The 11,460-nt window shown below is 39.0% G+C and overlaps 1 pseudogene; it reads left to right on the forward strand.

Moving 5' to 3' along the window:
* Positions 1 to 8,226: 8,226 nt before the first annotated feature.
* LOC145596231 (small nucleolar RNA R71) lies at positions 8,227 to 8,325 on the forward strand (annotated as a pseudogene).
* Positions 8,326 to 11,460: the final 3,135 nt, after the last annotated feature.

Consider the following 11,460-nt stretch of genomic DNA (forward strand, 5'->3'; position numbering starts at 1 on the left):
CATTTGCTCACTAAGAGCCCTCAATTCATCATTGGCAAAAGCATGTTGCCCTTGCTCTTGCTCTTGCTCATGAGAAGCTTGTTGTTGTGGAGAAAAATGTTGTTGTTGGTGATGTTGTTGTTGTTGTTGATTTTGTTGTTCTTCCTCATCTTCTTCTTCTTCATCCTCCTCGGAATCAAAATTGGGATGCTGGAAGGACCTAGGAACATGCCAAACATTGTCGGCAATCCTAGCCAAAGAAGTCAAGCTAGGGTTAGGCAAGTAGCACCAATGCTCGTTGCTCCTTAGCCACTCATATCTCCCTTCACTAAAACCCTTGGAGATAAATTGGATTTCGCCCAATTGTTGCATATCAAGATAGATGGATGACGAGGGGAAAACTATGTCGTTGAACTAATCCTCCCTACGGTCAAACAAATTTATAATCACTCAACTACCTAAGTACAAGTATAGAGGTAAGTCAAGGGTCGAACCACTAGGAACGGTTATGTTCAAGTATTTCTAATTAACGCCTAAACTAGGTCGAAGTCTAAGGTGAAAGGTAGCACTATTCTACTTCCTAAATCAAGAATCAAACAAATAAAACACTAGGGAATGGGGATCAACATGCATTCATGATAACCAAGCTAGTTAAGGAGTCAAGCAATCCAAGCAATGCAAAGACAAATAGTAGGAGCAATTAGGGGCATTCAACTAATCATCCTCACACTCTCTAACATAGATTTCTCTAGTGCTAAACAATATGAAGAAACATAATCAAATACTCAACTAATTATGATCAAATCGATATCAAGTGGTCATGTCAATCAATTCAGTCATGCAATCAATGCTAGCAATCATGGTTAGCTACTCCAATCAAACTTATGCAACATGCAAACCTCCATGAATCAATTTAATCACAACACAAGAACTACTCAATTTCCCAAATCAATCTCAATCCATCAATCACACATGTTTACCCAAACCCTAGCAAGTAAACTACTCAAGAAACATCATCATCAAATCTACTATCAACTATAGAAAACAAGAATTAACAAAATATCAAGAACAATTACTCTAATCAAACATCAAATATCAAAATCAAACCAAATAAACATCTAATTAAACAAAACAATTGAATGAGATAGAGTTTAGAAATGCTCATTGATAATTAGGAAGATCTCCAACACAATTGTCACACTTGCATCTTCAATCTCTCAATCACCATTGAAATTCCTCACTTTCTCTCTCTAAAACTACTCCTAATCTAGAGAGAGAAGCTCTCAACCTAAGAGAGAGAAAACTCTTCTAAAACTAAAGAATTACATCCATGAAGAATAAATGATGAGTGACATTTTTGGCACTCATTTGGTTTCTTTTTGGATGATTTTTATTTCATTTTATCTCTCTTTTCTTTAGTTTTCCTTGTTTTTATTCTTGTTTTCCTCATTTTATGCTTTTTGTAGTTTATTTCTCTTTTTCATGTCTTTTTCTAGTTTATTTGTTTTTTTTCTCTTTTACTTGATTTTTATCTTTTGCTTGTAGGTGGTAATCGATTGTCCAAGAATTCCCGAGCCTCCTCTCTACGATTTTTCATTGCTTTCATGCCTAGAGAAGGTGCAAGAAGTTTCAAGTCAAAGGTGGATCCAAGGGGGCAAGCTTCAAGGCTTTGTTTATGCCTTATTCATGGCTTTCATTCTTCAAGAAGTTCAAAAAAGTTTCTGCCCACCTTGTCCTCCATCATCATCATCCTAGGTGCGTGCATCGCTTGAGCTAGGACGAAGAGAAGAAGGGGAGGAAACCCAGCTATGTGCGGGCGCACACAGGGAGTGTGCGGCCGCACATTGGTCGTGTGCGGCCGCACACCAGGAACGTGCGGGCGCACATTCCTGGGTGTGTCCCGTGCGCGCCTTTCTCCCTCCTCCGAGCGCCCGCACTTACGAGGGTCTATTTTTGGGCGTCATTACCGACCTCCTCCTTGTATATATAGTTATTTCTACCTATTTTTAGAAAGGAAGTTTTAGATTGAATTAGATAGTTAGTTTTTGGAGAATTTTTAGAGAGAGAAACTCAAGAACTAGAGAGAGAAACTCATGATCTTTGGTGTTTGTTCAAGAATTCATCATTGTATTTGATCTTTTGATCAAAGTTTTGTAAGGATCTTCTTCTTAATCTCAATTCAAGTTTGATTTTAGTTGATTTCATTAGTTTTTCATGTTGTTGATAATTGATTTGGTTATTGATTGAATTTTGATTGATTTTGATTGATTGTTGGTTTAATCTTTGAATTCAAGCATGTTGATGATGAATTTGATGAATGTTGTAGTTTTGATCTCCATTTCTATGGCTAGTGAGTAGTTCCCTAGCTAGGGAGATGGTGAAGCATGCATGAATGATGGAATAGTGTAATTTGGGGATAATTGATGGAGTTGATGATATGATTAAATTGGTTTATTTTTCATGTGCATGTGTGTGATTAATTGAGGTTTGGCCATCTTTGATTAATACACTAGATTGCATTGTAAGTTTGCTATGACACGGACCATTGATTAGTAGACTTGCAATTTCACGATTGAGGTGCTTTGTTATGTTCCCTAGTTAGTGTTTAGCGTAGTTGACGCTAGTTAGACCTCTAGGTGAACCACCTTAGTATGCTCTTTTGGATACATGATAATTTTCCCTCATATCGATTAACTTAGTCGGTTTGACCTCCCAAATTACCAATTCCATTGTGAATGTATGTGGATCCATTGCCCTAGTGTTTTAGATCGATTAAATACAAGTATTTTAGATCCAAATTACCAATCTCCGCCACATCAATAAAGAAAACCAAAAACTATATAAACAAAAGGAGAAAAGAAGCTTAAAATCGTAAAAGACCCAGAAACCCGCGCCCGCGGAGAAGAACGGACACCCCGATAGCCGCGCCCGCGGCCCAAGCCCGCGCCCTTGAGGAGCCCTCGGGACAACCGCGGGTGCTTAATGCCCAAAAACGGCAATTTTGGAGCTGCAGCAACCCCGCGCCAGCGGGTACTGTAGCCCGCGCCCGCGGCCGAATTTCAGGGCTAACTTCGGAAGGCTGTAACTTTCAATATATGAATTCTATGAGGGCGTGCAACCTATCATTGGAAAGCTCTTTAAGTCTAGTTTCCAACCCAACTTGAATCACATCAATCCAATCTGTAGAACTTGAGATATGGCTGAAACAATGCACAAAGGTCATATTTGATACTTTGCAATCCTTCGTTTTCCTTTGTTTCAAACTCAAATTCAATTCCGAAAAGTGCATATTGATGCTAGTGGGTGCTATTTTCAATTTCCATGCATATAGCCTGCGACGTACCTACAAACAACACAAAGAAACGGAGAAGCGAGACAAATAGCCGAGAAATGAATAAAATGATAAGAAAACCATTAAAAGCATGCATTTCTCTAAACTAACACAAAATAACCCAAATCGAGCATTATTCTCTATAAACACGACACAAACGACTATAAATGAGCATAGAAATATAAAGAAAACATAGCCTAAAGGTGCCATAAATGGCACGGATCAATGGAAGCCGCATCCCCTATCTCCTTACAAAATGGGAGATAATCATTGAGGCGAAGGCGAGTCACAAGCCTAGTCACCATACCCCCACAAGGGATCTCTCCCGTCCTTCTTTTGCGAAGGTCCAAACAATATTGGGCAAAGATGTAGCCCAAGTTCAAACGGCCCACAAACTCCGGGCGAGTAGACAGCCAAAGGACCTTGAGCTCCAATTTACTCAATTTCCCCATCTCTTGCTTGGGGAACAAGACATAGCCCAATAGACGGTGTACAACCCTAAGACAAGGTTGGTACACGTCCGAGATCTTGGCCTTGTTGGCGATGAACTCACTACCACCGGAGATGTCTTCCCACCAAGAATCTTGATCATAATCCGGGAAGATGAAGTGTTCAACGTTAATAATATCCCCATGGGGATCAAAGTCCAAAGCAGCGTTGAACTCCTCCAAAGATTGGTAAAAAATGTGATTGAACAATTGGAACCGCACCCTATATACCCCTCCAATGGGTACAAGCTCCAAGGTAGCCAAGAATTCCAAGGTAGGCTCCTTGTAGGTGCGGTAGGCATCGACGATGAAAGTCCCCAATCTCAAATTAAAAAGCAATGACCGCACATCATTGTCAATCTCCAACTTCAGCATATCGGGTTGAAAGTAATGGCGGGTTTGTTTGAGGGTTCTTTCATCTTTCAGATTTTGGTAAAAGGCTTTTTGTTTATCGGTGAAATTTTTCTTTTTTGGAAGAGAGGTTGGAGGTCGTGTTTGAGTGGAAGATGGGTTGGAAGTACTAGGCCTAGAAGATGTACTAGGCCTAGAGGAGGTACTTGGGCGGGGAGGTTCCTCGATGCTAACATCGGTTTTTCGCTTTTTGGTGAGTTTCTTGAGGTATTTAGACATTGTGAGAGGTATAGAAAATCACCAACGAACAATCAAATAGCAAACCAAAGAACCAAGAGCACCACACCCAAATTCACCGCTTACTACCAAAATCACCAAAACTCCAATTTCACAATTTCTTTCAACCAAACCAAATCCAAACTAATCAACAATACCAATGTACCAAGAAAAATTCCTTTTCAATCAATCCAAGAGCAAACACAAAGCCAATACCGAAATCACCACTTACTACCAACTTTCCAAAATTTCAACTCACAAGAATTCAACCAAAAGTGATGAAAATTGCTACAAAATCAACAAACAACACAATGTCATGCAAAATCAATCAACAAATATCACCAAATCACAACCAAAATCAAGAACAAGCATCAAAAATCACAAAATCAATACTACATTATTCATGCTCGTACAAATTTGTAATTCATGCAAATTTATGATATAATTGGCAAAATTAAAGCAAGGATTAGAGATTATACCATAAAAGAAGCAAGATAAACCAAATTTGAGCAAGCAATTCCAACTCCACACAAAACCCCCAATTTTCGGCCACCAAGAGTAGGAGAGAGAGAGTGAGTGAAATTTGGGTCAAATTGTGAGAAATTCGTAGTGTAGAAAGATTTGTGAGTGATTTTGAGTAAAAATGGAGTGATTTTAGTGAGGATTTGAGTGATTTTAGATGGTGAATGAGAAGGTAGGAGTGCGCACAAGAGGAGGGTTTGAAGAGCTATGTTCGTGAGGTTGAAGATGAAGAATGAAGGAATGTTGAAGATGAAGAATGAAGGAATGAAGGGAAAGAAGGAGGAAGAAGAACATAAAAGGCACGTTCAGCTCATGTACGGCCGCACAGAGCTGATGTGCGCCCGCACACGCAGGCTGTGCGCCCGCACATGCCTCGTGTGCGGCCGCACATCCCTGTGCGTGCTTCTTCCTTCTTTTTTTCTCAAAAATTTGATACTTACTGCCTATTTGGGTGCGCACATGAATCATGATGGTGATGAGGAACAACATAGGCAGTAGCTAAAATCATTTTCAAAGTCCTCAAAGTTGAAAATTCATGTGCACACCTCAAAAATTCACTAAGTATCAATTTCCTCCATTATTCAAAATATGAATTTCCTATCTCACCTCTCTAAAAATTCTTACCCTTTTACCTCAAATTTCGATTAGAATCGAACAAAATATGATTTGTGCCATGAACACCTTCCATCCATCATGCATACTTGTTGAATTCCAATCCCACAAACGGACATCCTAAAAATCCAAATAAAGAGAAAAGTAAAAGAAAAGACAAAGTAATAAAAGAAACAAAAATGAGAAAATTCAAAAATCAAAGAGAAAGGTTAGAAACTCCGGGTTGCCTCCCGGGAAGCGCTTGCTTAAGGTCCTAAGCTCGACCCTTCCTCCCAATCACGGAGGATCAAAGAACACCACCTTCTTCAAGGTGGTTGATAAAGCAAATTTTTCTTCAACCTTCGGCAACTTCTCATTGTTGCTTGAGGAAACTCTCACAAAATTCTTTTCAAACTCTTCTTTTTCACTTCTCAATTTCTTTCTTTTTCTTGCCTTCTTTGAGTCACGAGCCTTTTTCTTTGGCTTGACTTCAACATCCATTGTCATGGAAGCTTCCTCTTCCTTATGAGAATTAAGCTTGAATCAATTTGGAAAACCAATATCTTTCTCATCCCTTGGCTTTTGAATCACAAATTCTTCTTCACTAACAACATTAATACTTGCACAAACATCATCAACAATCTCAAAAGCATTGTTAGTAGAAGAATCAATCATACACATACCATCAATGGAACGAGAAAGACTAGCACATGCAATATCTTGGACACAAGACAAAGACTCATGCATTGGTTTCAACTTAAAACTCTCTTCTAAATTCCCACACCTCAAAGTAATTTGACCTCCTTTGACATCTATTAGAGCTCCCGAGGTAGCTAAGAAAGGCCTCCCTAAGATGATTGGAATATGTTCATCTTCCTCAATCTCTAGAACAACAAAATCTACCGAAAAAACAAACTCTCCAATCCTTAAGGGGACATCATCAATTCTTCCCTTAGGAAGCTTAATAGAACGGTCGGCCAATTGAAGTGTTATCTTGGATGGTTGAAGCTCACCAAGATCAAGCCGCTTGAAAACCGAGAAAGGCATTATGCTAACACTAGCACCAAGGTCACACAAGGCATTTTCAAAAATCATTTTCTTAATTTGACAAGGAATTGAAAAATTCCCCGGATCTTCCATCTTCCTTGGGAGTTCACCATGGATAAGAGCACTAAAGCACTTCCCTCCTTCCACCGAACTACCCTCATCAAAATCCTCTCTCTCATCTAAGATCTCCTTAACAAACTTGGAGTACTTAGGCATGTCGGGAATTGGTTCGGTAAGGGGTGTAGAATCATGAACATCCTTTAGAACTTCAAGGAATTTCCCAAATTGCTCATCCATTTTGAATCTCAAGTATTTTTGGGGATATGGAAGATCGGGAATTCTCTCTATCTCACTCATCCTTTCATCAACACACTCTTCTCTTTTGTCAACCTCACAATAGATCTCCTTAGACTCAATCCTTTCCTCTTCATTCTCCTTTTAGCACCACACTCATCTCTTCCCTCCTTTGATCAAGAAACTCCCTCATCAAAATCATTTCCACCACTTGTGGCAATAGAATACACGGGTTTCTTTGGTTCAACACCTTGGGAAGGCAAAGATGAAGGACTAACAAAATCCTTAATAGTGCTTGCTAATTGAGTAATTTGAGTCTCAAGCATCTTATTGTGGGTCATCATTTCATTGAATTTCTTATCACTAACCGCCATATAGGTGTTAATGATCTTGGTTTGATTATCAATCAACTCTTCTAAGGTTGTCCTAGGAGAAGAAGGTTGTGAATAGGAATTTTCATTTTGAGTCTTTGGAACAAATCCGGGTGGGGGACCTCTTTGAGCATTGTTTTGAAAATTTCCCTTTCCTTGATTGTTCCAATTACTCCTATTTTGATTTGAACCATAACCTTGATTATGGTTACCACCACCATGATTATGGTTTCCATTACCTTGGTTATGATTTACATAACCTTGGTTTTGATTACCATAATTATGATTTTGATTACCATAATTTTGGCTTTGATTTTGGCTACTATAACCTTGGTTATGGTTACCACGAGAACCTTGATTCCCTTAGTTCCTATAACCACCATTATTATTATAGTTGTCAAAATTGCCTTGGTTTTGGTAATTCCTATTCCATTGGCCTTTTTGATTATCAAACCTTTGAACATTGTTGTTTGACACAAAATTGACATGTTCACATTCATTGTCAAACTCATCAACACATTCATTAGGACAAGCACTAGAGTCATGTTCATACGATCCACATGCATCACAAAACAAGCAACCCAAAGGCATATTATGTGAAGAGGGAGGGGGTTGAGAGTTAGAAGGAGTACCTCTCCCCTTAAATTGGGAGGGAAGATTGGAAGCTTGAGAAGAGGAAGAAGTGCTCTCCAACTTAGCTTTGATTGCGGTGACCTCCTTTCCTAAATTTGTCATTTTAGAGGAAAGGTTGTTGATTGCATTGAGATGGTACACCGAATACAATGAAGATTGTTTGCTTGAAGAGTCTCTCTCCCCATCTTGCCAATCCCTATAATATGTCACCACATCCTCAATGATGTCCACAACTTCTTCTTCGGTTTTGTTCATGATAGGGCCCCCGGCCCCTCCATCAAGGCATGACTTGCCTTGGGGACTTAAACCTCCATAGAAGATTTGGATCACTTGGTATGTGGGGATTCCGTGATGAGGGCACTCCCTTTGATACTCTTTAAATCTCTCCCATGCTTCATAAAGACTTTCATTCGGCCTTTGCTTGAACCCTTGAATCAAGGCTCTTGCCTCCGCCGTCTTCTTTTGGGGATAGAAACGGGACAAGAAAGCCTTTGTAACATCATCCCAAGTTCTCAAGGAGTTGGGCTTCACCTCCTTGTCTAGCCATTCCAAAGATCTTCCTATTAGAGAGAAAGGGAACAACTTGAGGCGGATGAATTCTTGAGAGACCCCATTGACTTTGATAGTGTTGCAATATTTTTCAAATTCTTTCAAATGGTTCAATGGGCTCTCATTCTTAGCCCCACTATATTGCCTTCTCTCAATCAAGGTGATCATTGCCGGACGGATTTCGAATTCATTTGCCGGGGTAGTTGGTGGAGCTATTCCACTCTCAAATCTATATGCCCCGGGCACTCCAAGCTCCTTCAAGGCTATTCTATGATGTTCACCCATTCCTTGTTCTTCTTGAATTTCTTCTTCACTCGAAGAGCTATAAGCCAAAGATCTAATATCCACTCTTCTTCTTGAAATAGTCCTCTCTATTTCCGGATCAAGGGGAACAAGGGGACGATCACGGGTTCTATGCATGCAAAACTCACACAAAAATGTTAGTAGCACGGCTACAAATGTAGCCTAGAGAAACAAAATCTTTTTGTATTTTATCAAAATGAAATAGACTCAAAAACAACATACACTCAAGCACCATTCCCCGGCAATGGCGCCATTTTGATGTGGCGAAGAATGGTAGGTCGTTGGGCTACCACCCCACCCTATCAAACAATATTTGTAAGCTTAACTAACCCCTATTTAGGGTAGTGGCAAGTCAAGGTCGAACCCAAGGGAATGGATATCAAGTGCACGAAGTCTTGATCAAGCTATTTCGGAATCAAGAAGGGGTTTGAGGTAGAACTAAAGCTAAACTAGGTAATGCAAACTTGTATTAAATCAATCTAAGACACTAGGGCAATGGATTCACATGCAATCATAATGGAAACGGTAATTTGGGAGGTCAAACCGACTAAGTCAATCGATATGAAGGAAAATCATCATGTATCCAAAAGAGCATACTAAGGTGGTTCACCTAGAGGTCTAACTAGCGTCAACTACGCTAAACACTAACTAGGGAACGTCACAAAGCACCTCAATCGTGAAATTGCAAGTCTCCTAATCAATGGTCCGTATCATAGCAAACTTACAATGCAATCTAGTGTATTAATCAAAGATGGCCAAACCTCAATTAATCACACACATGCACATGAAAGATCAACCAAATTTAATCATATCATCAACTCCATCAATTATCCCCAAATTACACTATTCCATCATTCATACATGCTTCACCATCTCCCTAGCTAGGAAACTACTCACTAGCCATAGAAATGGAGATCAAAACTACAACATTCATCAAATTCATCATCAACATGCTTGAATTCAAAGATTAAACCAACAATCAATCAAAATCAATCAAAATTCAATCAATAACCAAATCAATCATCAACAACATGAAAAACTAATGAAATCAACTAAAATCAAACTTGAATTGAGATTAAGAAGAAGATCCTTACAAAACTTTGATCAAAAGATCAAATACAATGACGAATTCTTGAACAATCTCCAAAGATCATGAGTTTCTCTCTCTAGTTCTTGAGTTTCTCTCTCTAAAATTCTCCCAAAAAACTAACTATCAAATTCTAACTAAAACTTACTTCCTAAAAATAGGTAGAAATAACTATATATACAAGGAGGAGGTCGGTAATGACGCCCAAAAATAGACCCTCGTAAGTGCGGGCGCTCGGAGGAGGGAGAATGGCGCGCACGGGACACACCCAAGAACGTGCGCCCGCACGCACCTGGTGTGCGGCCGCACAAGACCAATGTGCGGCCGCACACTCCCTTTGTGCGCCCGCACATAGCTGGGTTTTTCCCCCCCTTCTTCTCTTCGTCCTAGCTCAAGTGGTGCACGCATCAGGATGATGATGATGGAGGACAAAGTGGGCAGAAACTTCCTTGAATTTCTTGAAGAATAAAAGCCATGAATAAGGCATAAACAAAGCCTTGAAGCTTGCCCCTTGGATCCACCTTTGACTTGGAACTTCTTGCACCTTCTTTAGGCATAAAAGCAATGAAAACTCGTAGAGGGGAGGCTCGGGAATTCTTGGACAATCAATTACCACCTACAAGCAAAAGATAAAAAGCAAGTAAAAGAGAAAAATAACAAGTAAACTAGAAAAAGACATGAAAAAGAAAAACTAACTACAAAAAGAATAAAATGAAGAAAACAAGAATAAAACTAAGGAAAACTAAAGAAAAGAGAGATAAAATGAAATAAAAATCATCCAAAAAGGAACCAAATGAGTGCCAAAAATGTCACTCATCAAGGATGATTTTTAGTGTAGAAGGAAGGAAGAGAGAATGATTTGGTGATCAAGCTTGTTGATGATTGAAAAAGGGGAGATATGACCTCTATTTATAGGGAAAAAGGAGGGGGTCGAATCAAGAGAAGATAAGAATTCGAATCGGATAAAACTCTTGCGATAGACAGCAGTTTTTGCGGCTTTTGTTTTTATCATATCTTTTGATCCAGAAATCGGAATAAGATGAATAAGATATCGTTGGAAAGCTCTTGAAGTGTACTTTCTAAACCAATTAGAATCAGATTAAAATAGTTTTTATAATAAAAGATATTGCCGAAATAGTGGGACGGTGTCAGTTTTGGATCGAGTTTCGTATTTCTTTCATATCTTTTTCGTTATAGCTCGGAGTTAATATTATAATATATCATTGGAAATATAATTTCAAGAGCTATCCAACCATTTAAGAATCAGATAAAAACTATGAAGCACGAAAATAATATCTCTCAATCTTTGAACGTCTTTCAATTCGAAAAGAATTAGGACTTTCAAAAAGAAAAGTTTTAATCAATTTCAAACTCTTTAATCTTATCTTTTCAAAAAGGATAATTAAGATCTTTTAGAAACTTATAGAAGCTTCCAATTAATCCTAATTGGTTTAGGAATGAGATTAAATCCTTTGGACCCTCCACATGATCATTGGGTCGTAGGTAAGGTGGGCTTAAGTTCGGTTTAGACCCAGTTTAGTATTTTGGCCATAACTTATTCGTTATAACTCGGATTTGGGCTTATAATACATCGTTGGAAAGCTCTTTTCAAGCCCTATCCAACCATTTAACAATTCG

Source organism: Chenopodium album, chromosome 19 (genome assembly GCF_948465745.1).
Source record: "Chenopodium album chromosome 19, dcCheAlbu1.1, whole genome shotgun sequence".
NCBI lineage: Eukaryota > Viridiplantae > Streptophyta > Magnoliopsida > Caryophyllales > Amaranthaceae > Chenopodium > Chenopodium album.